Source organism: Bombina bombina, unplaced genomic scaffold (genome assembly GCF_027579735.1).
Source record: "Bombina bombina isolate aBomBom1 unplaced genomic scaffold, aBomBom1.pri scaffold_527, whole genome shotgun sequence".
Taxonomy (NCBI): domain Eukaryota; kingdom Metazoa; phylum Chordata; class Amphibia; order Anura; family Bombinatoridae; genus Bombina; species Bombina bombina.
The window spans coordinates 17,830-42,610 of NW_026512956.1; the positions used below are offsets into that span (position 1 = coordinate 17,830).

The 24,781-nt window shown below is 34.5% G+C and overlaps 9 non-coding genes across 9 annotated transcripts; all 9 read right to left on the reverse strand.

Annotated features, from left to right (window-relative positions):
* Nucleotides 1-327: 327 nt before the first annotated feature.
* Nucleotides 328-399, reverse strand: TRNAC-GCA (transfer RNA cysteine (anticodon GCA)). The gene has a single exon. It is a non-coding gene; the product is annotated as a tRNA-Cys (tRNA).
* Nucleotides 400-3,138: 2,739 nt separating this feature from the next.
* Nucleotides 3,139-3,210, reverse strand: TRNAC-GCA (transfer RNA cysteine (anticodon GCA)). Its single transcript has one exon. It is a non-coding gene; the product is annotated as a tRNA-Cys (tRNA).
* Nucleotides 3,211-4,130: 920 nt separating this feature from the next.
* TRNAC-GCA (transfer RNA cysteine (anticodon GCA)) lies at nt 4,131-4,202 on the reverse strand. Its single transcript has one exon. It is a non-coding gene; the product is annotated as a tRNA-Cys (tRNA).
* A 1,179-nt stretch (nt 4,203-5,381) lies between these two features.
* TRNAC-GCA (transfer RNA cysteine (anticodon GCA)) lies at nt 5,382-5,453 on the reverse strand. Its single transcript has one exon. It is a non-coding gene; the product is annotated as a tRNA-Cys (tRNA).
* A 5,858-nt stretch (nt 5,454-11,311) lies between these two features.
* On the reverse strand, nt 11,312-11,383 carry TRNAC-GCA (transfer RNA cysteine (anticodon GCA)). The gene has a single exon. It is a non-coding gene; the product is annotated as a tRNA-Cys (tRNA).
* A 920-nt stretch (nt 11,384-12,303) lies between these two features.
* TRNAC-GCA (transfer RNA cysteine (anticodon GCA)) lies at nt 12,304-12,375 on the reverse strand. Its single transcript has one exon. It is a non-coding gene; the product is annotated as a tRNA-Cys (tRNA).
* A 2,762-nt stretch (nt 12,376-15,137) lies between these two features.
* TRNAC-GCA (transfer RNA cysteine (anticodon GCA)) lies at nt 15,138-15,209 on the reverse strand. Its single transcript has one exon. It is a non-coding gene; the product is annotated as a tRNA-Cys (tRNA).
* A 1,294-nt stretch (nt 15,210-16,503) lies between these two features.
* Nucleotides 16,504-16,575, reverse strand: TRNAC-GCA (transfer RNA cysteine (anticodon GCA)). The gene has a single exon. It is a non-coding gene; the product is annotated as a tRNA-Cys (tRNA).
* Nucleotides 16,576-17,942: 1,367 nt separating this feature from the next.
* On the reverse strand, nt 17,943-18,014 carry TRNAC-GCA (transfer RNA cysteine (anticodon GCA)). Its single transcript has one exon. It is a non-coding gene; the product is annotated as a tRNA-Cys (tRNA).
* Between the last annotated feature and the right edge of the window lie 6,767 nt (nt 18,015-24,781).

Genomic DNA, 24,781 nt, shown 5'->3' on the forward strand with positions numbered 1-24,781 from the left:
CTTGTATTAATATTAATTTTTTAACCATGTTTTGGTCTTCTTAATGTTTTTTTAATTTAAGGATATTATTCTAACCTTATCAGGCTTTCTTGAAAGTTTCCTCAAAAGGTTATTTTTTCATAATCATATTTCAGGAAAACACACGGGGCTTGCAGTTTATATTTTCCTTTACAAAGTGTAGTATGTACTCTTAATTGTTTAAGAGATAGCGTTGGCTAATTTTACAAATTGACATGAGTAATAGCTATCAATTATTAGACTTTTGAAAAGCCACACATTTTTATGTCCCATTTGAATGGCGTTCCCTACATTTTAAGGTATAAACAAAGGGGACACCCGGATTTGAACCAGGGACCTCTCGATCTGCAGTCGAATGCTCTACCACTGAGCTATATCCCCACAGAAACCTATGCCATAGTTTTCTTTTTGTGATGTTGGTTATCTCAAAGGTACAGAATTTAGTCAGAAAAACTAATTTATGTAATAATGATAATTTGGGAAATTGTTTTTGAATGTATTTATGATTTATCTCTGCTTTTATATCTGCCTGGAGTTTCAGATATCAGTGAACTACGTATGAATTAATATACATGAAAATAGAAAGAGTTTTAGAGGCTTGATAAAAGTACAATAATCTTAAATATGACTATCAGAAAGTCTGGTCAAACGACATTGTATTAATGTTAATTTTTTGTCAATGTTTTTGTCTTCTTAATGTATTAATAGAAACCTGGATCTATATTTTCTATTTTGTAATGTATGTTATCTTAAAGGTATCGAATTTAGTCAGTAAAACTAATTTTTGGAATAATAACTTGGAAAAAAGTTAATGAATGCATTTATGATTAATGTCTGCTTTTGTTATTTTGACTGGAGTTTCAGATATCAATAAACTGTATAAAGTGATAAAAAATGAACATGTGAAGATTTTTATAGGTTTGATAAAAGTACAATCAACTTAAATATGGCTATCAAAAAGTCTTAGAGGTGAGAATGGTGTGGGATAAGCGCTCCAGCTAAGTAGAGCCAACCAGATTATTATGCAAATAAAATGAAATAACAAGAGGACCCAATGGTACTAAAAAAAAAGGATTTATATAGCAATTTAAGTGAATAACTGGTTAATGCATACAGAATATGTTAGCATATATTCAATTACATGGATGCCGGCATCAATAACAAGAAAACATACTAATCATTTTAAAAAACATAAAAATACAGCAGATATAAAATTTCTAAAAGGTTCCCTGAGTGTGCCTTTAAGAATATATATGAATATGAATAAACTTGATAAAGGTAAATGGCTCTTAGCACAGTAAAGTTGACTCGACTAAATGTTACCAGTATTTTGTTTAAGCAGTGAGATATTTGATCACAGTATTCAGTGGAGGCGTCTGATCTGTTCAGCCGTTAGGAGTAACTGTGAGTAATGGATCGGGAGGTGTGACGTCACGTCACCTGACTATTGTATTCCTCCAATCCCTGTGATATGCTTAAGCACAACACATTTGAAAATTGTATCCAATTCTTGATTGTAACAAAGTATAATTGGTTGTGTAATGATTAGTATCAATACTTGCGAATGTCCAGTGTCCAAAAATCTGTCCAAATCTTTCAAACCGGTTTGTTTTATCAGCAGCTCTGAATCCTGTAAAGTGTTGATCCGTTTGGTTTTTTGTCCGTTCTGGAATATGAAACTTGTCCTTTTTTGAAGAAGCTCCTAAGCACTTGGTTTTTTTCACTTTTAGTGTATACTAGGGCTATGATGGGAGCAAGGAAGGGACAGGAGGGCACACAGGAATTATTCATACATCGATCTCAGTGTTGATTCAAGGAGATAGAAATGAACCTGTTTTTGCGCCAATAGAACAATTCAGCAGTTGAATAGCCTTAGTGAGTACTTGGTTGCACACAGGAATTATTCATATGTCCTCCCTCTATATTAATCATAGAGATGGGGATGAACCTGTATAGTGTAACACTATCAATATAAAAATTCTAGAATAACAGGAGTAAGCAAATCTACGCGTTTCGGCAGTGTTAGCTGCCTTTATCAAGATCTTGGACAGATTTTTGGACACTGGACATTCGCAAGTATTGATACTAACCATTACACAACCAATTATACTTTGTTAAAATCAAGAATTGGATACAATTTTCAAACGTGTTGTGCTTAAGCATATCACAGGGATTGGAGGAATACAATAGTCAGGTGACGTGACGTCGCACCTCCCGATCCATTACTCACAGTTACTCCTAACGGCTGAACAGATCAGACGCCTCCACTGAATACTGTGATCAAATATCTCACTGCTTAAACAAAATACTGGTAACATTTAGTCGAGTCAACTTTACTGTGCTAAGAGCCATTTACCTTTATCAAGTTTATTCATATTCATATATATTCTTAAAGGCACACTCAGGGAACCTTTTAGAAATTTTATATCTGCTGTATTTTTATGTTTTTTAATATGATTAGTATGTTTTATTGTTATTGATGCTGGCATCCCATGTAATTGAATATATGCTAACATATTCTGTATGCATTAACCAGTTATTCACTTAAATTGCTATATAAATCCTTTTTTTTAGTACCATTGGGTCCTCTTGTTATTTCATTTTATTTGCATAATAATCTGGTTGGCTCTACTTAGCTGGAGCGCTTATCCCACACCATTCTCACCTCTATATCTTACAGTCTGTAATTGGAGATTTTATCAGACCATATCAGGGATTTAAGCACAGAAACCTTTTCTGACTAGCACTCACACCACCCTTTTGTTTGTTTATCAAAAAGTCTTGTCAAACTAACTTGTATTAATATTAATTTTTTAACCATGTTTTGGTCTTCTTAATGTTTTTTTAATTTAAGGATATTATTCTAACCTTATCAGGCTTTCTTGAAAGTTTCCTCAAAAGGTTATTTTTTCATAATCATATTTCAGGAAAACACACGGGGCTTGCAGTTTATATCTTCCTTTACAAAGTGTAGTATGTACTCTTAATTGTTTAAGAGATAGCGTTGGCTAATTTTACAAATTGACATGAGTAATAGCTATCAATTATTAGACTTTTGAAAAGCCACACATTTTTATGTCCCATTTGAATGGCGTTCCCTACATTTTAAGGTATAAACAAAGGGGACACCCAGATTTGAACCAGGGACCTCTCGATCTGCAGTCGAATGCTCTACCACTGAGCTATATCCCCACAGAAACCTATGCCATAGTTTTCTTTTTGTGATGTTGGTTATCTCAAAGGTACAGAATTTAGTCAGAAAAACTAATTTATGTAATAATGATAATTTGGGAAATTGTTTTTGAATGTATTTATGATTAATCTCTGCTTTTATATCTGCCTGGAGTTTCAGATATCAGTGAACTACTTATGAATTAATATACATGAAAATAGAAAGAGTTTTAGAGGCTTGATAAAAGTACAATAATCTTAAATATGACTATCAGAAAGTCTGGTCAAACGACATTGTATTAATGTTAATTTTTTGTCAATGTTTTTGTCTTCTTAATGTATTAATAGAAACCTGGATCTATATTTTCTATTTTGTAATGTATGTTATCTTAAAGGTATCGAATTTAGTCAGTAAAACTAATTTTTGGAATAATAACTTGGAAAAAAGTTAATGAATGCATTTATGATTAATGTCTGCTTTTGATATTTGACTGGAGTTTCAGATATCAATAAACTGTATAAAGTGATAAAAAATGAACATGTGAAGATTTTTATAGGTTTGATAAAAGTACAATCAACTTAAATATGGCTATCAAAAAGTCTTGTCAAACTAACTTGTATTAATATTAATTTTTTAACCATGTTTTGGTCTTCTTAATGTTTTTTTAATTTAAGGATATTATTCTAACCTTATCAGGCTTTCTTGAAAGTTTCCTCAAAAGGTTATTTTTTCATAATCATATTTCAGGAAAACACACGGGGCTTGCAGTTTATATCTTCCTTTACAAAGTGTAGTATGTACTCTTAATTGTTTAAGAGATAGCGTTGGCTAATTTTACAAATTGACATGAGTAATAGCTATCAATTATTAGACTTTTGAAAAGCCACACATTTTTATGTCCCATTTGAATGGCGTTCCCTACATTTTTAGGTATAAACAAAGGGGACACCCAGATTTGAACCAGGGACCTCTCGATCTGCAGTCGAATGCTCTACCACTGAGCTATATCCCCACAGAAACCTATGCCATAGTTTTCTTTTTGTGATGTTGGTTATCTCAAAGGTACAGAATTTAGTCAGAAAAAACTAATTTATGTAATAATGATAATTTGGGAAATTGTTTTTGAATGTATTTATGATTAATCTCTGCTTTTATATCTGCCTGGAGTTTCAGATATCAGTGAACTACTTATGAATTAATATACATGAAAATAGAAAGAGTTTTAGAGGCTTGATAAAAGTACAATAATCTTAAATATGACTATCAGAAAGTCTGGTCAAACGACATTGTATTAATGTTAATTTTTTGTCAATGTTTTTGTCTTCTTAATGTATTAATAGAAACTAATTTATGTAATAATGATAATTTGGGAAATTGTTTTTGAATGTATTTATGATTAATCTCTGCTTTTATGTCTGCCTGGAGTTTCAGATATCAGTGAACTACGTATGAATTAATATACATGAAAATAGAAAGAGTTTTAGAGGCTTGATAAAAGTACAATAATCTTAAATATGACTATCAGAAAGTCTGGTCAAACGACATTGTATTAATGTTAATTTTTTGTCAATGTTTTTGTCTTCTTAATGTATTAATAGAAACCTGGATCTATATTTTCTATTTTGTAATGTATGTTATCTTAAAGGTATCGAATTTAGTCAGTAAAACTAATTTTTGGAATAATAACTTGGAAAAAAGTTAATGAATGCATTTATGATTAATGTCTGCTTTTGTTATTTGACTGGAGTTTCAGATATCAATAAACTGTATAAAGTGATAAAAAATGAACATGTGAAGATTTTTATAGGTTTGATAAAAGTACAATCAACTTAAATATGGCTATCAAAAAGTCTTGTCAAACTAACTTGTATTAATATTAATTTTTTAACCATGTTTTGGTCTTCTTAATGTTTTTTTAATTTAAGGATATTATTCTAACCTTATCAGGCTTTCTTGAAAGTTTCCTCAAAAGGTTATTTTTTCATAATCATATTTCAGGAAAACACACGGGGCTTGCAGTTTATATCTTCCTTTACAAAGTGTAGTATGTACTCTTAATTGTTTAAGAGATAGCGTTGGCTAATTTTACAAATTGACATGAGTAATAGCTATCAATTATTAGACTTTTGAAAAGCCACACATTTTTATGTCCCATTTGAATGGCGTTCCCTACATTTTAAGGTATAAACAAAGGGGACACCCGGATTTGAACCAGGGACCTCTCGATCTGCAGTCGAATGCTCTACCACTGAGCTATATCCCCACAGAAACCTATGCCATAGTTTTCTTTTTGTGATGTTGGTTATCTCAAAGGTACAGAATTTAGTCAGAAAAACTAATTTATGTAATAATGATAATTTGGGAAATTGTTTTTGAATGTATTTATGATTAATCTCTGCTTTTATGTCTGCCTGGAGTTTCAGATATCAGTGAACTACGTATGAATTAATATACATGAAAATAGAAAGAGTTTTAGAGGCTTGATAAAAGTACAATAATCTTAAATATGACTATCAGAAAGTCTGGTCAAACGACATTGTATTAATGTTAATTTTTTGTCAATGTTTTTGTCTTCTTAATGTATTAATAGAAACCTGGATCTATATTTTCTATTTTGTAATGTATGTTATCTTAAAGGTATCGAATTTAGTCAGTAAAACTAATTTTTGGAATAATAACTTGGAATAAAGTTAATGAATGCATTTATGATTAATGTCTGCTTTTGATATTTGACTGGAGTTTCAGATATCAATTAACTGTATAAAGTGATAAAAAATGAACATGTGAAGATTTTTATAAGTTTGATAAAAGTACAATCAACTTAAATATGGCTATCAAAAAGTCTTAGAGGTGAGAATGGTGTGGGATAAGCGCTCCAGCTAAGTAGAGCCAACCAGATTATTATGCAAATAAAATGAAATAACAAGAGGACCCAATGGTACTAAAAAAAAAGGATTTATATAGCAATTTAAGTGAATAACTGGTTAATGCATACAGAATATGTTAGCATATATTCAATTACATGGGATGCCGGCATCAATAACAAGAAAACATACTAATCATATTAAAAAACATAAAAATACAGCAGATATAAAATTTCTAAAAGGTTCCCTGAGTGTGCCTTTAAGAATATATATGAATATGAATAAACTTGATAAAGGTAAATGGCTCTTAGCACAGTAAAGTTGACTCGACTAAATGTTACCAGTATTTTGTTTAAGCAGTGAGATATTTGATCACAGTATTCAGTGGAGGCGTCTGATCTGTTCAGCCGTTAGGAGTAACTGTGAGTAATGGATCGGGAGGAGTGACGTCACGTCACCTGACTATTGTATTCCTCCAATCCCTGTGATATGCTTAACCCCTTAATGACCGAGGACGTGCAGGGTACGTCCTCAAAAAAAAGGCAGTTAATGCCTGAGGACGTACCCTGCACGTCCTCGGTGTGGAAAGCAGCTGGAAGCGATCCTGCTCACTTCCAGCTGCTTTCCGGTTATTGCAGTGATGCCTCGATATGGAGGCATCCTGCAATAACTTTACATGGCCATCCGATGCAGAGAGAGCCACTCTGTGGCCCTCCCTGCACCGGACATCGATGGCCTGTATCGTTGGTGGGTGGGAGCCGACTTGGGAGGCGGGTGGGCGGCCATCGGTGTATCTTCTGCCATCAAGGGGGCGGGATCGGAGGCGGGGCCGTTTGGGGGCGCGCGCGGGGGCGCGCCGGAGCGCGCACGTGCACGGAGGTTGGCGGGTGGGCGCGTGCACGGGGCGGGAGCGGGTGGGAACCGCTACACTACGGAAAATATTGCTAGGAAAAAGGGCCCAATCTTGTTTGTGCAAAAGCACAAAAATAGATTGTGGAGGGGTGGGGGGTTGGTTTTGTGTGGGGGGAAGCTACACTACAGAAAATTGTAATAAAAATAAAAAAAAAACATATTTTCTTCTAAACTGGGTACTGGCAGACAGCTGCCAGTACCCAAGATGGCGCATATTAAGTTAGATTGGGAGGGTTATAGAGCTGTTTGGGGGGGATCAGTGAGGTTGGGGGCTAAGGGGGGGATAGTACACAGCAGCATATGTAAATATGCTTTTTAAAAACACAAAAAAACAACAAATATAGCTTTTATTTTAGTACTGGCAGACTTTCTGCCAGTACTTAAGATGGCGGGGACAATTGTGGGGTGGGGGAGGGAAGAGAGCTGTTTGGGAGGGATCAGGGGGTCTGATGTTTCAGGTGGGAGGCTGAGCTCTACACTAAATGTGATATTAACCCTGCAAGCTCCCTACAAGCTACCTAATTAACCCCTTCACTGCTCGCCATAATACACGTGTGATGCGCAGTGGCATTTAGCGGCCTTCTAAATACCAAAAAGCAACGCCAAAGCCATATATGTCTGCTATTTCTGAACAAAGGGGATCCCAGAGAAGCATTTACAACCATTTGTGCCATAATTGCACAAGCTGTTTGTAAATGATTTCAGTGAGAAACCTAAAATTGTGAAAAATTTAACGTTTTTTTTAATTTGATCGCATTTGGCGGTGAAATAGTGGCATGAAATATACCAAAATGGGCCTCGATCAATACTTGGGGTTGTCTACTACACTACACTAAAGCTAAAATTACCCCAAAAAGCTCCCTACATGCTCCCTAATTAACCCCTTCACTGCTGGGCATAATACACGTGTGGTGCGCAGTGGCATTTAGTGGCATTCTAATTACCAAAAAGCAACACCAAAGCCATATAAGTCTGCTATTTCTGAACAAAGGGGATCCCAGAGAAGAATTTACAACCATTTGTGCCATAATTGCATAAGCTGTTTGTAAATAATTTCAGTGAGATTCCTAAAGTTTGTGAAAAAATTTGTGAAAAAGTGAACAATTTTTTTTATTTGATCGCATTTGGCGGTGAAATGGTGGCATGAAATATACCAAAATTGGCCTAGATCAATACTTTGGGATGTCTACTAAAAAAAAATATATACATGTCAATGGATATTCAGAGATTCCTGAAAGATATTAGTGTTCTAATGTAACTAGCGCTAATTTTGAAAAAAAAATGGTTTGGAAATAGCAAAGTGCTACTTGTATTTATGGCCCTATAACTTGCAAAAAAAGCAAAGAACATGTAAACATTGGGTATTTCTAAACTCAGGACAAAATTTAGAAACTATTTAGCATGGGTGTTTTTTGGTGGTTGTAGATGTGTAACAGATTTTGGGGGTCAAAGTTAGAAAAAGTGTATTTTTTTTCAATTTTTCCTCATATTTTATAATTTTTTTTATAGTAAATTATAAGATATGATGAAAATAATGGTATCTTTAGAAAGTCCATTTAATGGCGAGAAAAACGGTATATAATATGTAAGAGTACAGTAAATGAGTAAGAGGAGAATTACAGCTAAACACAAACACCGCAAAAATGTAAAAATAGCCTTGGTCCCAAACGGACAGAAAATGGAAAAGTGCTGCGGTCATTAAGGGGTTAAGCACAACACGTTTGAAAATTGTATCCAATTCTTGATTGTAACAAAGTATAATTGGTTGTGTAATGGTTAGTATCAATACTTGCGAATGTCCAGTGTCCAAAAATCTGTACAAAATCTTTCAAACCCGTTTGTTTTATCAGCAGCTCTGATCCTGCGAAGTGTTGATCCGTTGGTTTTTTGTCCGTTCTGGTAATATGAAACTTGTCCTTTTTTGAAGAAGCTCCTAAGCACTTGGCTTTTTTTCACTTTTAGTGTATACTAGGGCTATGATGGTGCGAAGGAAGGGACAGGAGGGCACACAGGAATTATTCATACATCGATCTCAGTGTTTGATTCAAGGAGATAGAAATGAACCTGTTTTTTGTGCCAATGAACAATTCAGCAGTTGAATAGCCTTAGTGAGTACTTGGTTGCACACAGGAATTATTTATATGTCCTCCCTCTATATTAATCATAGAGATGGGGATGAACCTGTATAGTGTAACACTATCAATATTAAAATTCTAGAATAACAGGAGTAAGCAAATCTACGCGTTTCGGCAGTGTTAGCTGCCTTTATCAAGATCTTGGACAGATTTTTGGACACTGGACATTCGCAAGTATTGATACTAACCATTACACAACCAATTATACTTTGTTACAATCAAGAATTGGATACAATTTTCAAACGTGTTGTGCTTAAGCATATCACAGGGATTGGAGGAATACAATAGTCAGGTGACGTGACGTCACACCTCCCGATCCATTACTCACAGTTACTCCTAACGGCTGAACAGATCAGACGCCTCCACTGAATACTGTGATCAAATATCTCACTGCTTAAACAAAATACTGGTAACATTTAGTCGAGTCAACTTTACTGTGTTAAGAGCCATTTACCATTATCAAGTTTATTCATATTCATATATATCTTAAAGGCACACTCATGGAACCTTTTAGAAATTTTATATCTCGCTGTATTTTAATGTTTTTTAATATGATTAGTATGTTTTATTGTTATTGATGCCGCATCCCATGTAATTGAATATATGCTAACATATTCTGTATGCATTAACCAGTTATTCACTTAATTTGCTATATAAATCCTTTTTTTTAGTACCATTGGGTCCTCTTGTTATTTCATTTTATTTGCATAATAATCTGGTTGGCTCTACTTAGCTGGAGCGCTTACCCACACCCATTCTCACCTCTATATCTTTACAGTCCTTAATTGGAGATTTTATCAGACCATATCAGGGATTTAAGCACAGAAACCTTTTCTGACTAGCACTCACACACCACCACCTTTTGTTTGTTTATCAAAAAGTCTTGTCAAACTAACTTGTATTAATATTAATTTTTTAACCATGTTTTGGTCTTCTTAATGTTTTTTTAATTTAAGGATATTATTCTAACCTTATCAGGCTTTCTTGAAAGTTTCCTCAAAAGGTTATTTTTTCATAATCATATTTCAGGAAAACACACGGGGCTTGCAGTTTATATCTTCCTTTACAAAGTGTAGTATGTACTCTTAATTGTTTAAGAGATAGCGTTGGCTAATTTTACAAATTGACATGAGTATAGCTATCAATTATTGACTTTGAAAAGCCACACATTTTTATGTCCCATTTGAATGGCGTTCCCTACATTTTAAGGTATTAACAAAGGGGACACCCGGATTTGAACCAGGGACCTCTTGATCTGCAGTCGAATGCTCTACCACTGAGCAATATCCCCAAAGAAACCTATGCCATAGTTTTCTTTTTGTGATGTTGGTTATCTCAAATTTACAGAATTTAGTCAGAAAAACTAATTTATGTAATAATGATAATTTGGGAAATTGTTTTTGAATGTATTTATGATTAATCTCTGCTTTTATGTCTGCCTGGGGTTTCAGATATCAGTGAACTACGTATGAATTAATATACATGAAAATAGAAAGAGTTTTAGAGGCTTGATAAAAGTACAATAATCTTAAATATGACTATCAGAAAGTCTGGTCAAACGACATTGTATTAATGTTAAATTTTTGTCAATGTTTTTGTCTTCTTAATGAATTAATAGAAACCTGGATCTATATTTTCTATTTTGTAATGTATGTTATCTTAAAGGTATCGAATTTAGTCAGTAAAACTATTTTTGGAATAATATCTTGGAAAAAAGTTAATGAATGCATTTATGATTAATGTCTGCTTTTGATATTTGACTGGAGTTTCAGATATCAATAAACTGTATAAAGTGATAAAAAATGAACATGTGAAGATTTTTATAGGTTTGATAAAAGTACAATCAACTTAAATATGGCTATCAAAAAGTCTTGTCAAACTAACTTGTATTAATATTAATTTTTTAACCATGTTTTGGTCTTCTTAATGTTTTTTTAATTTAAGGATATTATTCCAACCTTATAAGGCTTTCTTGAAAGTTTCCTCAAAAGGTTATTTTTTCATAATCATATTTCAGGAAAACACACGGGCTTGCAGGTTTATATCTTCCTTTACAAAGTGTAGTATGTACTCTTAATTGTTTAAGAGATAGCGTTGGCTAATTTTACAAATTGACATGAGTAATAGCTATCAATTATTAGACTTTTGAAAAGCCACACATTTTTATGTCCCATTTGAATGGCGTTCCCTACATTTTAAGGTATTAACAAAGGGGACACCGGGATTTGAACCAGGGACCTCTCGATCTGCAGTCGAATGCTCTACCACTGAGCTATATCCCCACAGAAACCTATGCCATCGTTTTCTTTTTGTGATGTTGGTTATCTCAAAGGTACAGAATTTAATCAGAAAAACTAATTTATGTAATAATGATAATTTGGGAAATTGTTTTTTGAATGTATTTATGATTAATCTCTGCTTTTATGTCTGCCTGGAGTTTCAGATATCAGTGAACTACGTATGAATTAATATACATGAAAATAGAAAGAGTTTTAGAGGCTTGATAAAAGTACAATATCTTAATATGACTATCAGAAAGTCTGGTCAAACGACATTGTATTAATGTTAATTTTTTGTCAATGTTTTTGTCTTCTTAATGTATTAATAGAAACCTGGATCTATATTTCTATTTTGTAATGTATGTTATCTTAAAGGTATCGAATTTAGTCAGTAAAACTAATTTTTGGAATAATAACTTGGAAAAAAAGTTAATGAATGCATTTATGATTAATGTCTGCTTTTGATATTTGATTGGAGTTTCAGATATCAATAAACTGTATAAAGTGATAAAAAATGAACATGTGAAGATTTTTATAGGTTTGATAAAAGTACAATCAACTTAAATATGGCTATCAAAAAGTCTTGTCAAACTAACTTGTATTAATATAAATTTTTTAACTATGTTTTGGTCTTCTTAATGTTTTTTTAATTTAAGGATATTATTCTAACCTTATCAGGCTTTCTTGAAAGTTTCGACAAAAGGTTATTTTTTCATAATCATATTTCAGGAAAACACACGGGGCTTGCAGTTTATATCTTCCTTTACAAAGTGTAGTATGTACTCTTAATTGTTTAAGAGATAGCGTTGGCTAATTTTACAAATTGACATGAGTAATAGCTATCAATTATTAGACTTTATGAAAAGCCCACACATTTTATGTCCCATTTGAATGGCGTTCCCTACATTTTAAGGTATAAACAAAGGGGACACCTGGATTTGAACCAGGGACCTCTCGATCTGCAGTCGAATGCTCTACCACTGAGCTATATCCCCACAGAAACCTATGCCATAGTTTTCTTTTTGTGATGTTGGTTATCTCAAATTTACAGAATTTAGTCAGAAAAACTAATTTATGTAATAATGATAATTTGGGAAATTGTTTTTGAATGTATTTATGATTAATCTCTGCTTTTATGTCTGCCTGGAGTTTCAGATATCAGTGAACTACGTATGAATTAATATACATGAAAATAGAAAGAGTTTTAGAGGCTTGATAAAAGTACAATAATCTTAAATATGACTATCAAAAAGTCTGGTCAAACGACATTGTATTAATGTTAATTTTTTGTCAATGTTTTTGTCTTCTTAATGTATTAATAGAAACCTGGATCTATATTTTCTATTTTGTAATGTATGTTATCTTAAAGGTATCGAATTTAGTCAGTAAAACTAATTTTTGGAATAATAACTTGGAAAAAAGTTAATGAATGCATTTATGATTAATGTCTGCTTTTGATATTTGACTGGAGTTTCAGATATCAATAAACTGTATAAAGTGATAAAAAATGAACATGTGAAGATTTTTATAGGTTTGATAAAAGTACAATCAACTTAAATATGGCTATCAAAAAGTCTTAGAGGTGAGAATGGTGTGGGATAAGCGCTCCAGCTAAGTAGAGCCAACAGATTATTATGCAAAATAAACAAGAAATAAACAAGAGGACCCAATGGTACTAAAAAAAAAGTATTTATATAATCAATTTAAGTGAATAAACAGGTTAATGCATACAGAATATGTTAGCATATATTCAATTACATGGGATGCACGGCATCAATAACAAGAAAACATACTAATCATATTAAAAAACCATAATAATAACAGCAGATATAAAATTTCTAAAAGGTTCCCTGAGTGTGCCTTTAAGAATATATATGAATATGAATAAAACTTGATAAAGGTAAATGGCTCTTAGCACTGTAAAGTTGACTCGACTAAATGTTACCAGTATTTTGTTTAAGCATGTGAGAATTTGATCACAGTATTCAGTGGAGGCGTCTGCTTCTGTTCAGCCGTTAGGAGTAACTGTGAGTAATGGATCGGGAGGGTGTGACGTCACGTCACCTGACTATTGTATTCCTCCAATCCCTGTGATATGCTTAAGCACAGACACGTTTGAAAATTGTATCCAATTCTTGAATGTAACAAAGTATAATTGGTTGTGTAATGGTTAGTATCAATACTTGCGAGATGTCCAGTGTCCAAAAATCTGTCCAAATCTTCAAACCGGTTTGTTTTTATCAGCAGCTCTGAATCCTGTGAAGTGTTGATCCGTTTGGTTTTTTTTTGTCCGTTTCTTGGAATATGAAACTTGTCCTTTTTGAAGAAGCTCCTAAGCACTTGGTTTTTTTTCACTTTTAGTGTATACTAGGGCTATGATGGGAGCAAGGAAGGGACAGGAGGGCACACAGGAATTATTCATACATCGATCTCAGTGTTGATTCAAGGAGATAGAAATGAACCTGTTTTTGCGCCAATAGAACAATTCAGCAGTTGAATAGCCTTAGTGAGTACTTGGTTGCACACAGGAATTATTCATATGTCCTCCCTCTATATTAATCATAGAGATGGGGATGAACCTGTATAGTGTAACACTATCAATATTAAAATTCTAGAATAACAGGAGTAAGCAAATCTACGCGTTTCGGCAGTGTTAGCTGCCTTTATCAAGATCTTGGACAGATTTTTGGACACTGGACATTCGCAAGTATTGATACTAACCATTACACAACCAATTATACTTTGTTACAATCAAGAATTGGATACAATTTTCAAACGTGTTGTGCTTAAGCATATCACAGGGATTGGAGGAATACAATAGTCAGGTGACGTGACGTCACACCTCCCGATCCATTACTCACAGTTACTCCTAACGGCTGACAGATCAGACGCCTCCACTGAATACTGTGATCAAATATCTCACTGCTTAAACAAAAATACTGGTAACATTTAGTCGAGTCAACTTTACTGTGTTAAGAGCCATTTACCTTTATCAAGTGTTATTCATATTCATAATATTCTTAAAGGCACACTCAGGGAACCTTTTAGATATTTTATATCTGCTGTATTTTATGTTTTTTAATATGATTAGTATGTTTTATTGTTATTGATGCCGGCATCCCATGTAATTGAATATATGCTAACAATATTCTGTATGCATTAACCAATTATTCACTTAAATTGCTATATAAATCCTTATTTTTTAGTACCATTGGGTCCTCTTGTTATTTCATTTTATTTGCATAATAATCTGGTTGGCTCTACTTAGCTGGAGCGCTTATCCCCACACCATTCTCACCTCTATATCTTACAGTCTGTAAATTGGAGATTTTATCAGACCATATCAGGGATTTAAGCACAGAAAACCTTTTCTGACTAGCACTCACACCACCCTTTTGTTTGTTTATCAAAAAGTCTTGTCAAACTAACTTGTATTAATATTAATTTTTTAACCATGTTTTGGTCTTCTTAATGTTTTTTTAATTTAAGGATATTATTCTAACCTTATCAGGCTTTCTTGAAAGTTTCCTCAAAAAGGTTATTTTTTCATAATCATATTTCAGGAAAACACACAGGGGCTTGCAGTTTATATCTTCCTTTACAAAGTGTAGTATGTACTCTTAATTGTTTAAGAGATAGCGTTGGCTAATTTTACAAATTGACATGAGTAATAGCTATCAATTATTAGACTTTTGAAAAGCCACACATTTTTATGTCCCATTTGAATGGCGTTCCCTACATTTTAAGGTATAAACAAAGGGGACACCCGGATTTGAACCAGGGACCTCTCGATCTGCAGTCGAATGCTCTACCACTGAGCTATATCCCCACAGAAACCTATGCCATAGTTTTCTTTTTGTGATGTTGGTTATCTCAAAGGTACAGAATTTAGTCAGAAAAACTAATTTATGTAATAATGATAATTTGGGAAATTGTTTTTGAATGTATTTATGATTAATCTCTGCTTTTATGTCTGCCTGGAGTTTCAGATATCAGTGAACTACGTATGAATTAATATACATGAAAATAGAAAGAGTTTTAGAGGCTTGATAAAAGTACAATAATCTTAAATATGACTATCAGAAAGTCTGGTCAAACGACATTGTATTAATGTTAATTTTTTGTCAATGTTTTTGTCTTCTTAATGTATTAATAGAAACCTGGATCTATATTTTCTATTTTGTAATGTATGTTATCTTAAAGGTATCGAATTTAGTCAGTAAAACTAATTTTTGGAATAATAACTTGGAAAAAAGTTAATGAATGCATTTATGATTAATGTCTGCTTTTGATATTTGACTGGAGTTTCAGATATCAATAAACTGTATAAAGTGATAAAAAATGAACATGTGAAGATTTTTATAGGTTTGATAAAAGTACAATCACTTAAATATGGCTATCAAAAGTCTTGTCAAACTACTTTTATAATATTAATTTTTTAACCATGTTTTGGTCTTCTTAATGTTTTTTTTTTTATTTAAGGATATTATTCTAACCTTATTAGGCTTTCTTGAAAGTTTCTCTCAAAAGGTTATTTTTTCATAATCAAATTTCAGGAAAACACACGGGGGCTTGCAGTTATTATCTTCCTTTACAAGAGTGTAGTATGTACTCTTAGGGCTCCATGTACTAAGAGGCGGGCGGACAGCTTCTCTAACTCGCGAAGCTGTCCCCCCCGCCTCCGCTACACACGGGCAGCGGATCTATTGATCCGCTTGCCCGTATGTATCATTACACACTCAGCGGAGTGTGTAATGCCCGCCCCTTCAGTCGCGCGACCAATCACGCGACTGAAGGGGCTGTCAATCACCGAGAGCGAGCGAGCTCTCGGTGATTTTGCTTCGCCACCTAAGAGGTGGCGTAGGGTGTAGGAAGCAGCGGTCATTAGACCGCTGCTTCCTACACTTGCGGGAAAGCAGGCTCGCATATGCGAACCTGCCCCGCAAAGGCTCCGGAGCAGCTTTCGCTGCTTCGTACATGGAGCCCTTAATTGTTTAAGAGATAGCGTTGGCTAATTTTACAAATTGACATGAGTAATAGCTATCAATTATTAGACTTTTGAAAAGCCACACATTTTTATGTCCCATTTAAATGGCGTTCCCTACATTTTAAGGTATAAACAAAGGGGACACCCGGATTTGAACCAGGGACCTCTCGATCTGCAGTCGAATGCTCTACCACTGAGCTATATCCCCACAGAAACCTATGCCATAGTTTTCTTTTTGTGATGTTGGTTATCTCAAAGGTACAGAATTTAATCAGAAAAACTAATTTATGTAATAATGATAATTTGGGAAATTGTTTTTGAATGTATTTATGATTAATCTCTGCTTTTATGTCTGCCTGGAGTTTCAGATCCCTTAGGGGTCCGGCAGGGGCAGCTTAGTCTCTCCTGTTGTTTTGTTTTTAATGTGCTTACTCTTGTGGAAAATATATTAAGAAGTGGTTTAATTTATGTCCTCCAATCCTTTATTGTCATATATTAATATTAATGCAGCCCTCGGATTGTAAGGGCTTAGTTAATTCTAATTTAAAAACGGATTGGGGATATTGAATAGTGGACTGACATATCTAATAGCTATTATGCAAACCACAGAGTTTAAGTGGTTTTAATTCACAGCCTTTGCTACTGAATGAGTGTGAGTTCCTTAGTTAACTTAATAAACTTTAATGTATGAATGATTGGGAACGATTTAATTATTTTGAACACTTTCTGATATTAGTAGAGTTAGTTTGATAATACTCAGTGGAATTATTCTCTCTTTAAACTTTGTTGTACTCTCAGTTACAACTAGTTTGCCTAGTTGTTGTCAGTTGTTCTATTGAATAATCCACTCCAGGTTTCGCTGTTGTTATATATAAACTCAAATTCTAGTAATTAGAATACTATTATTAAAATCTTAATATAGGCTAATACCTGGCACCATTCTTATAACTCTACTCTCCTCTACTCCCCCCCCCCCTCTTTTTCTCTAAACAATGACTATCAGAAAGTCTGGTCAAACGACATTGAATTAATGTTAATTTTTTGTCAGTGTTTTTGTCTTCTTAATGTATTAATAGAAACCTGGATCTATATTTTCTATTTTGTAATGTATGTTATCTTAAAGGTATCGAATTTAGTCCAGTAAAACTAATTTTTGGAATAATAACTTGGAAAAAAGTTAATGAATGCATTTATGATTAATGTCTGCTTTTGATATTTGACTGGAGTTTCAGATATCAATAAACTGTATAAAGTGATAAAAAATGAACATGTTTCCTCAAAAGGTTATATTTTCATAATCAAATTTCAGGAGAACACACTCGGCTTGCAGTTTATATCTTCCTTTACAAAGTTTAAAGTTTCCTCAAAAGGTTATTTTTTCATAATCATATTTCAGGAGAACAACACGGGGCTTGCAGTTTATATCTTCCTTTACAAAGTGTAGTATGTACTCTTAATTGTTTAAGGCTAATTTTACAAATTGACATGAGTAATAGCTATCAATTATTAGACTTTTGAAAAGCCACACATTTTTATAAGTCCATTTGAATGGCGTTCATTTTAAGGTATAAACAAAGGGGACACCCGGATTTGAACCAGGGACCTCTTGATCTGCAGTCGAATGCTCTACCACTGAGCTATATCCCCACAGAAACCTATGCCATAGTTTTCTTTTTGTGATGTTGGTTATCTCAAAGGTACAGAATTTAGTCAGTAGAAACTAATTGATGTTAATAATGATAATTTGGGAAATTGTTTTTGAATGTATTTATGATTAATCTCTGCTTTATGTCTGGCTGGAGTTTCAGATATCAGTGAACTACGTATAAATTAATATACAAGAAAATAGAAAGAGTTTTAGAGGCTTGATAAAAGTACAATAAACTTAAATATGACTATCAGGAAGTCTGGTCAAATGACATTGTATTAATGTTAATCTTTTGTCAATGTTTTCTGTCTTCTAAATGTATTAATAGAAACCTGGATCTATATTTTCTATTTTGTAATGTATGTTATCTTAAAGGTATTGAATTTAGTCAGTAAAACTAATTTTTGGAATAATAACTTGGAAAAAAAGTTAATGAATGCATTTATGATTAATGTCTGCTTTTTGATATTTGACTGGAGTTTCAGATATCAATAAACTGTATAAAGTGATAAAAAATGATCATGTGAGATTTTTTATAGGTTTGATAAAAGTACAATCAACTTAAATATGGCTATTTCTTGAAAGTTTCCTCAAAGGCTAGGTTAATAACTATTTAGTAACTATTCTACCTAGTTAAAATAAATACAAACTTGCCTGTAAAAATAAAATAAACCTTAAGATAGCTACAATGTAACTATTAGTTATATTGTAGCTAGCTTAGGGTTTATTTTACAGTTAAGTATTTAGTTTTAAATAGGAATTATTTAGGTAATAATATTAATATTTATTTAGATTTATTATAATTATATTTAAAGTTAGGGGGTGTTAGGGTTAGGGTTAGACTTAGGTTTAGGGGTTAATACATTTAGTATAGTGGTGGTGACGTTGGGGGTGGCAGATTAGGGGTTTAATAAATGTAGGTAGGTGGCAGCGATGTTAGGGACGGCAGATTAGGGGTTAATAATATTTAACTAATGTTTGCGAGGCGGGGAGTGTGGCAGTTTAGGGGTTAATATGTTTATTATAGTGACAGTGACGTTGGGAGCGGCAGATTAGGGATTAATAAATGTAGTTAGGTTGCGACGACATTGGGGGAGGGAGATTAGGGGTAATAAATATAATATAGGTGTCTGTGATGTTGGGTGCAGCAGATTAAGGGTTAATAAGTATAATGTAGGTGGCGGCGATGTCCGGAGCGGTAGATTAGTGGTTAATAAATATAATGTAGGTGGTCGACAATGTCGGGCTGGCGGCAGATTAGGGTTGATAAGTGTAAGATTAGGGGTGTTTAGACTCGGGGTTCATGTTAGGGTGTTAGGTGTAAACATAACTTTAGTTTCCCAATAGAAATCAATGGTGCGGCGTTACTGAGTTTTACGCTGCTTTTTTGCAGGTGTTAGACCTTTTCTAAGCCGGCTCTCCCCGTTGATTCTTCTTGCCTTTTAACGCCAGGTTTGTAAAAACCTGTAATACCAGCGCTGCAGGTAAGTGAGTGGTGAGAAACAACTGCTCGTTAGCACCGCATAGCTCCTAACGCAAAACTTGTAATCTGGCCGTTAGTTTGAGTTTCAAATAAGTAGGAGATTTTCTTCTGAAAAATTTAAAAGTTAGTTCCATTTTTCTTCCCTTTGCATCATGTGACAGCAATCAGCCAAGTCCAAATAAAAGTCTATGGGCCAGATTACAAGTGGAGCCGTATTTAACGCTTCCGCTCGCGCACTAACCCCCGCAAGAAGTAAGCTTTTTGTGCGCGTCAGGTAGCTCTCATATTTCAAACTGAAAGTAAAACGTTTTTGCTTGTGCACTAACCTGACATGCGTAAAAAGCCGAAGTTAGAATAACACATTAAGTTATTCCCCCATAGAAGTCAATGGAGCAAAACAACACCCTACTCAGGTGACAACCAGATCGCAGACTCTCAAGTGTGCAAACCTGACATTAAAATATGAATATTTCAAATTCAATGTTCTTCATATAGAAGAATATGTTCTATTTATTCATAAATATATATTTCTACATATATGTGATGGTATTTGGTTCAAAATATTTCTATACCTATATAGATAGATTATTATATATAGGTATAGCTATATACAGATATGTATAGAAATATCTATTTAAAAATACATGACATTTTCCCCTATGTGAAGAACATTGAAATGTGAAATATTTACAGTAAATACACTGTATAACAATTTATTAAATATGAATATTGCATAAATACACTTTTTCATGTTTCAACTACTTAACTGCGAATATGTCTATATGTGTGTACATACGTATTTATGTCTTTATATGTGTATATTTGTCTGTAAATACATATATACATATAAATACATATGTATACATATATAGACAAAAACAGTATCTCACAAAAGTGAGTACACCCCTCAAATTTTTGTAAATACTTTGCTATATCTTTTCATGTGACAACACTGAAGAAATGACACTTTGCTACAATGTAAAGTAGTGAGTGTACAGCCTGTATAACAGTGTACCTTTGCTGTCCCCTCAAAATAACTCATCACACAGCCATTAATGTCTAAACCGTTGGCAACAAAAGTGAGTACACCCCTAAGTGGAAATGTCCAAATTGGGTCCAATTAGTCATTTTCCCTCCCCAGTGTCATGTGACTCATTAGGGTTACAAGGTCTCAGGTGTGAATGGGGAGCAGGTGTGTTAAATTTGGTGTTATCGCTCTCACACTCTCTCATACTGGTCACTGGAAGTTCAACATGGCACCTCATGGCAAAGAACTCTCTGAGGATCTGAAAAAAAGAAATGTTGCTCTACATAAATATGAGCTAGGCTATAAGAAGATTGCCAAGACCCTGAAACTGAGCTGCAGCACGGTCGGCAAGACCATACAGCGGTTTCACAGGACAGGTTCCACTCAGAACAGGCCTCGCCATCATTGACTAAAGAAGTTGAGTGCACGTGCTCAGTGTCATATCTAGAGGCTGTCTTTGAGAAATAGATGTATGAGTGCTGCCAGCATTGCTGCAGAGGTTGAAGGGGTGGGGAGTCAGCCTGTCAGTGCTCAGACCATAAGCCGCACACTGCATCGAATTGGTCTGCATGGCTGTCGTCCCAGATGTAAGCCTCTTCTAAAGATGATGCACAAGAAAGCCAGCAAACAGTTTGCTGAAGACAAGCAGACAAATGCAGTCCAAATGGTACAGCACAATGGTTGATAGGTGGTGCAAGCTGTAGGGGTACCACACAAAGCCCCTGTAACAATGTGGCACAGTCCAAAGGATATTATTCTAACCTTATCAGGCTTTCTTGAAAGTTTCCTCAAAAGGTTATTTTTTCATAATCATATTTCAGGAAAACACACGGGGCTTGCAGTTTATATCTTCCTTTACAAAGTATAGTATGTACTCTTAATTGTTTAAGAGATAGCGTTGGCTAATTTTACAAATTGACATGAGTAATAGCTATCAATTATTAGACTTTTGAAAAGCCACACATTTTTATAAGTCCCATTTGAATAGCGTTCCCTAAATTTTCAGGTATAAACAAAGGGGACACCCGGATTTGAACCAGGGACCGCTCAATCTGCAGTCAAATGCTCTACCACTTAGCTATACCCACACAGAAACCTATGCCATAGTTTTCTTTTTGTGATGTTGGTTATCGTTGGCTAATTTTACAAATTGACATGAGTAATAGCTATCAATTATTAGACTTTTGAAAACCCACACATTTTTATAAGTCCCATTTGAATGCCGTTCCCTAAATTTTAAGGTATAAACAAAGGGGACAACCGGATTTGAACCAAGGACCTCTCGATCTGCAGTTGAATGCTCTACCACTGAGCTATATCTCCACAGAAAGCTATGCCATAGTTTTCATTTTGTGATGTTGGTTATCTCAAAGGTACAGAATTTAGTCAGAAAAACTAATTTATGTAATAATGATAATTTGGTACAGAATTTTTAAGTCCCATTTGAATGGCGTTCCCTAAATTTTAAGGTATAAACAAAGGGGACACCCGGATTCTAACCAAGGACCTCTCAATCTGCAGTTGAATGCTTTACCACTGAGCTATATCCCCACAAAAACCTATTCCATACTTTTCTTTTTGTGATGTTGGTTATCTGCAAGGTACAGAATTTAGTCAGAAAAACTAATTTATGTAATAATGATACTTTGGGAAAATGTTTTTGAATGTATTTATGATTAATCTCTGCTTTTGATGTCTGACTGGAGTTTCAGATATCAATGAACTACGTATGAATTAATATACATGAAAATAGGAAGAGTTTTAGAGGCTTGGTAAAAGTACAATCAACTTAAATATGACTATCAGAAAGTCTGGTCAAATGACATTGTATTAATGTTAACCTTTCAGTAAATTCAGTCAATTTTTCAGCTGATTGGAACAGCCAATAGAATGTAAGCTCAATCCTATTGGCTGATTGGATCAGCCAATAGGATTGAACTTCAATCCTATTGGCTGATTGGATCAGCCAATAGGATTTTTTCTACCTTAATTCCGATTGGCTTATAGAATTCTATCAGCCAATCAGAATCTAAGGGACACCATCTTGGATGACGTCATTTAAAGGAACCGTCATTCAGTAAGAAGACTCCGGATGAAGAGGATGCTCCACGTCGGATGTCTTGAAGATGGACCCACTCTGCGTCGGATGGATGAAGATAGAATATGCTGTCTGGATGAAGACTTCTGCCCGTCTGGAGGACCACTTCACCCGGCTTGGATGAAGACTTCTCCCGGCTTCATTGAGGACTTCGGCCCGGTTGGATAAAGACTTCTGTCGCTTCCTTGAGGATGGATGTCCGGTCTTCAGAACAGTAAGTCGATCTTCAGGGGGTTAGTGTTAGGTTTTTTAAGGGTGTATTGGGTGGGTTTTATTTTTAGGATAGGGCTTTGGGCCGCAAAAGAGCTAACTGCCCTTTTAAGGGCAATGCCCATCCAAATGCCCTTTTCAGGGCAATGGGGAGCTTAGGTTTTCTTTAGTTAGGGTTTTATTTGGGGGTTGGTTGTGTGGGTGGTGGGTTTTACTGTTGGGGGGGTTGTTTGTATTTTTTTTTACAGGTAAAATAGCTGATTACTTTGGGGCAATGCCACGCAAAAGGCCCTTTTAAGGGCTATTGATAGTTAGGCTAAGGTTTTTTTTTATTTTGGGGGGGGCTTTTTTATTTTGATAGGGCTATTAGATTAGGTGTAATTAGTTTAAATATCTTGTAATTTGTTTATTATTTTCTGTAATTTAGTGGGGGGGGGTTGTACTTTAGCTAATTGTATTTAATTTATTTAATTGTATTTAATTTAGGTCATTTATTTAATTGTAGTGTAGTGTTAGGTGTTAGTGTAACTTAGGTTAGGTTTTATTTTACAGGTACTTTTGTATTTATTTTAGCTAGGTAGTAACTATTTAGAAACTATTCTACCTAGTTAAAATAAATACAAACTTGCCTGTAAAATAAAAATAAACCCTAAGATAGCTACAATGTAACTATTAGTTATATTGTAGCTAGCTTAGGGTTTATTTTACAGTTAAGTATTTAGTTTTAAATAGGAATTATTTAGGTAATAATATTAATATTTATTTAGATTTACTGTAATTATATTTAAGTTAGGGGGTGTTAGGGTTAGGGTTAGACTTAGGTTTAGGGGTTAATACATTTAGTATAGTGGCGGCGACGTTGGGGGCGGCAGATTAGGGGTTAATAAATGTAGGTAGGTGGCAGCGATGTTAGGGACGGCAGATTAGGGGTTAATAATATTTAACTAATGTTTGCGAGGCGGGAGTACGGCAGTTTAGGGGTTAATATGTTTATTATAGTGACGGTGACTTTGGGGGCGGCAGATTAGGGATTAATAAATGTAGGTAGGTTTCGGTGACACTGGGGGAGGGAGATTAGGGTTAATAAATATAATGTAGGTGTCGGTGATGTTGGGGGCAGCAGATTAAGGGTTAATAAGTATAATGTAGGTGGCGGCGATGTCCGGAGCAGTAGATTAGGGGTTAATAAGTATAATGTATGTGGCAACAATGTCGGGGGCGGCAGATTAGGGGTTAATAAGTGTAAGATTAGGGGTGTTTAGACTCGGGGTTGATGTTAGGGTGTTAGGTGTAAACATAACTTTAGTTTCCCAATAGGGATCAATGGGGCTGCGTTACTGAGTTTTTCTGCTTTTTTGCAGGTGTTAGACTTTTTCTCAGCCGGCTCTCCCCGTTGATTCCTATGGGGAAATCATGCACAAGCACGTACGACCAGCTCACCGCTGACTTAAGCAGCGCTGGTATTGGAGTGCGGCAAGGAGCACAATTTTGCTCAACGCTCACTTCTTGCCTTTTAACGCCGGGTTTGTAAAACCCTGTAATACCAGCGCTGCAGGTAAGTGAGCGGTAAGAAAAAAATGCTCGTTAGCACCACATAGCTACTAACGCAAAACTCATAATCTGGCCATTAGTTTGAGTTTCAAATAAGTAGTAGAATTTCTTCTGAAAAATTTAAAAGTTAGTTAAATTTTTCTTCCCTTTGCATCATGTGACAGCTATCAGCCAAGTCCAAATAAAAGTCTATGGGCCAGATTACAAGTGGAGCAGTATTTAATGCTTCCGCTTGCGCACTAACCCCTGCAAGAAGTAAGCTTTTTGTGCGCGTCGGGTAGCTCTCATATTTCAAACTGAAAGTAAAAAGTTTTTGCTTGTGCACTAACCTGACGTGCGTAAAAAGCCGAAGTTAGAATAACACATTAACTTATTCCCCCATAGAAGTCAATGGAGC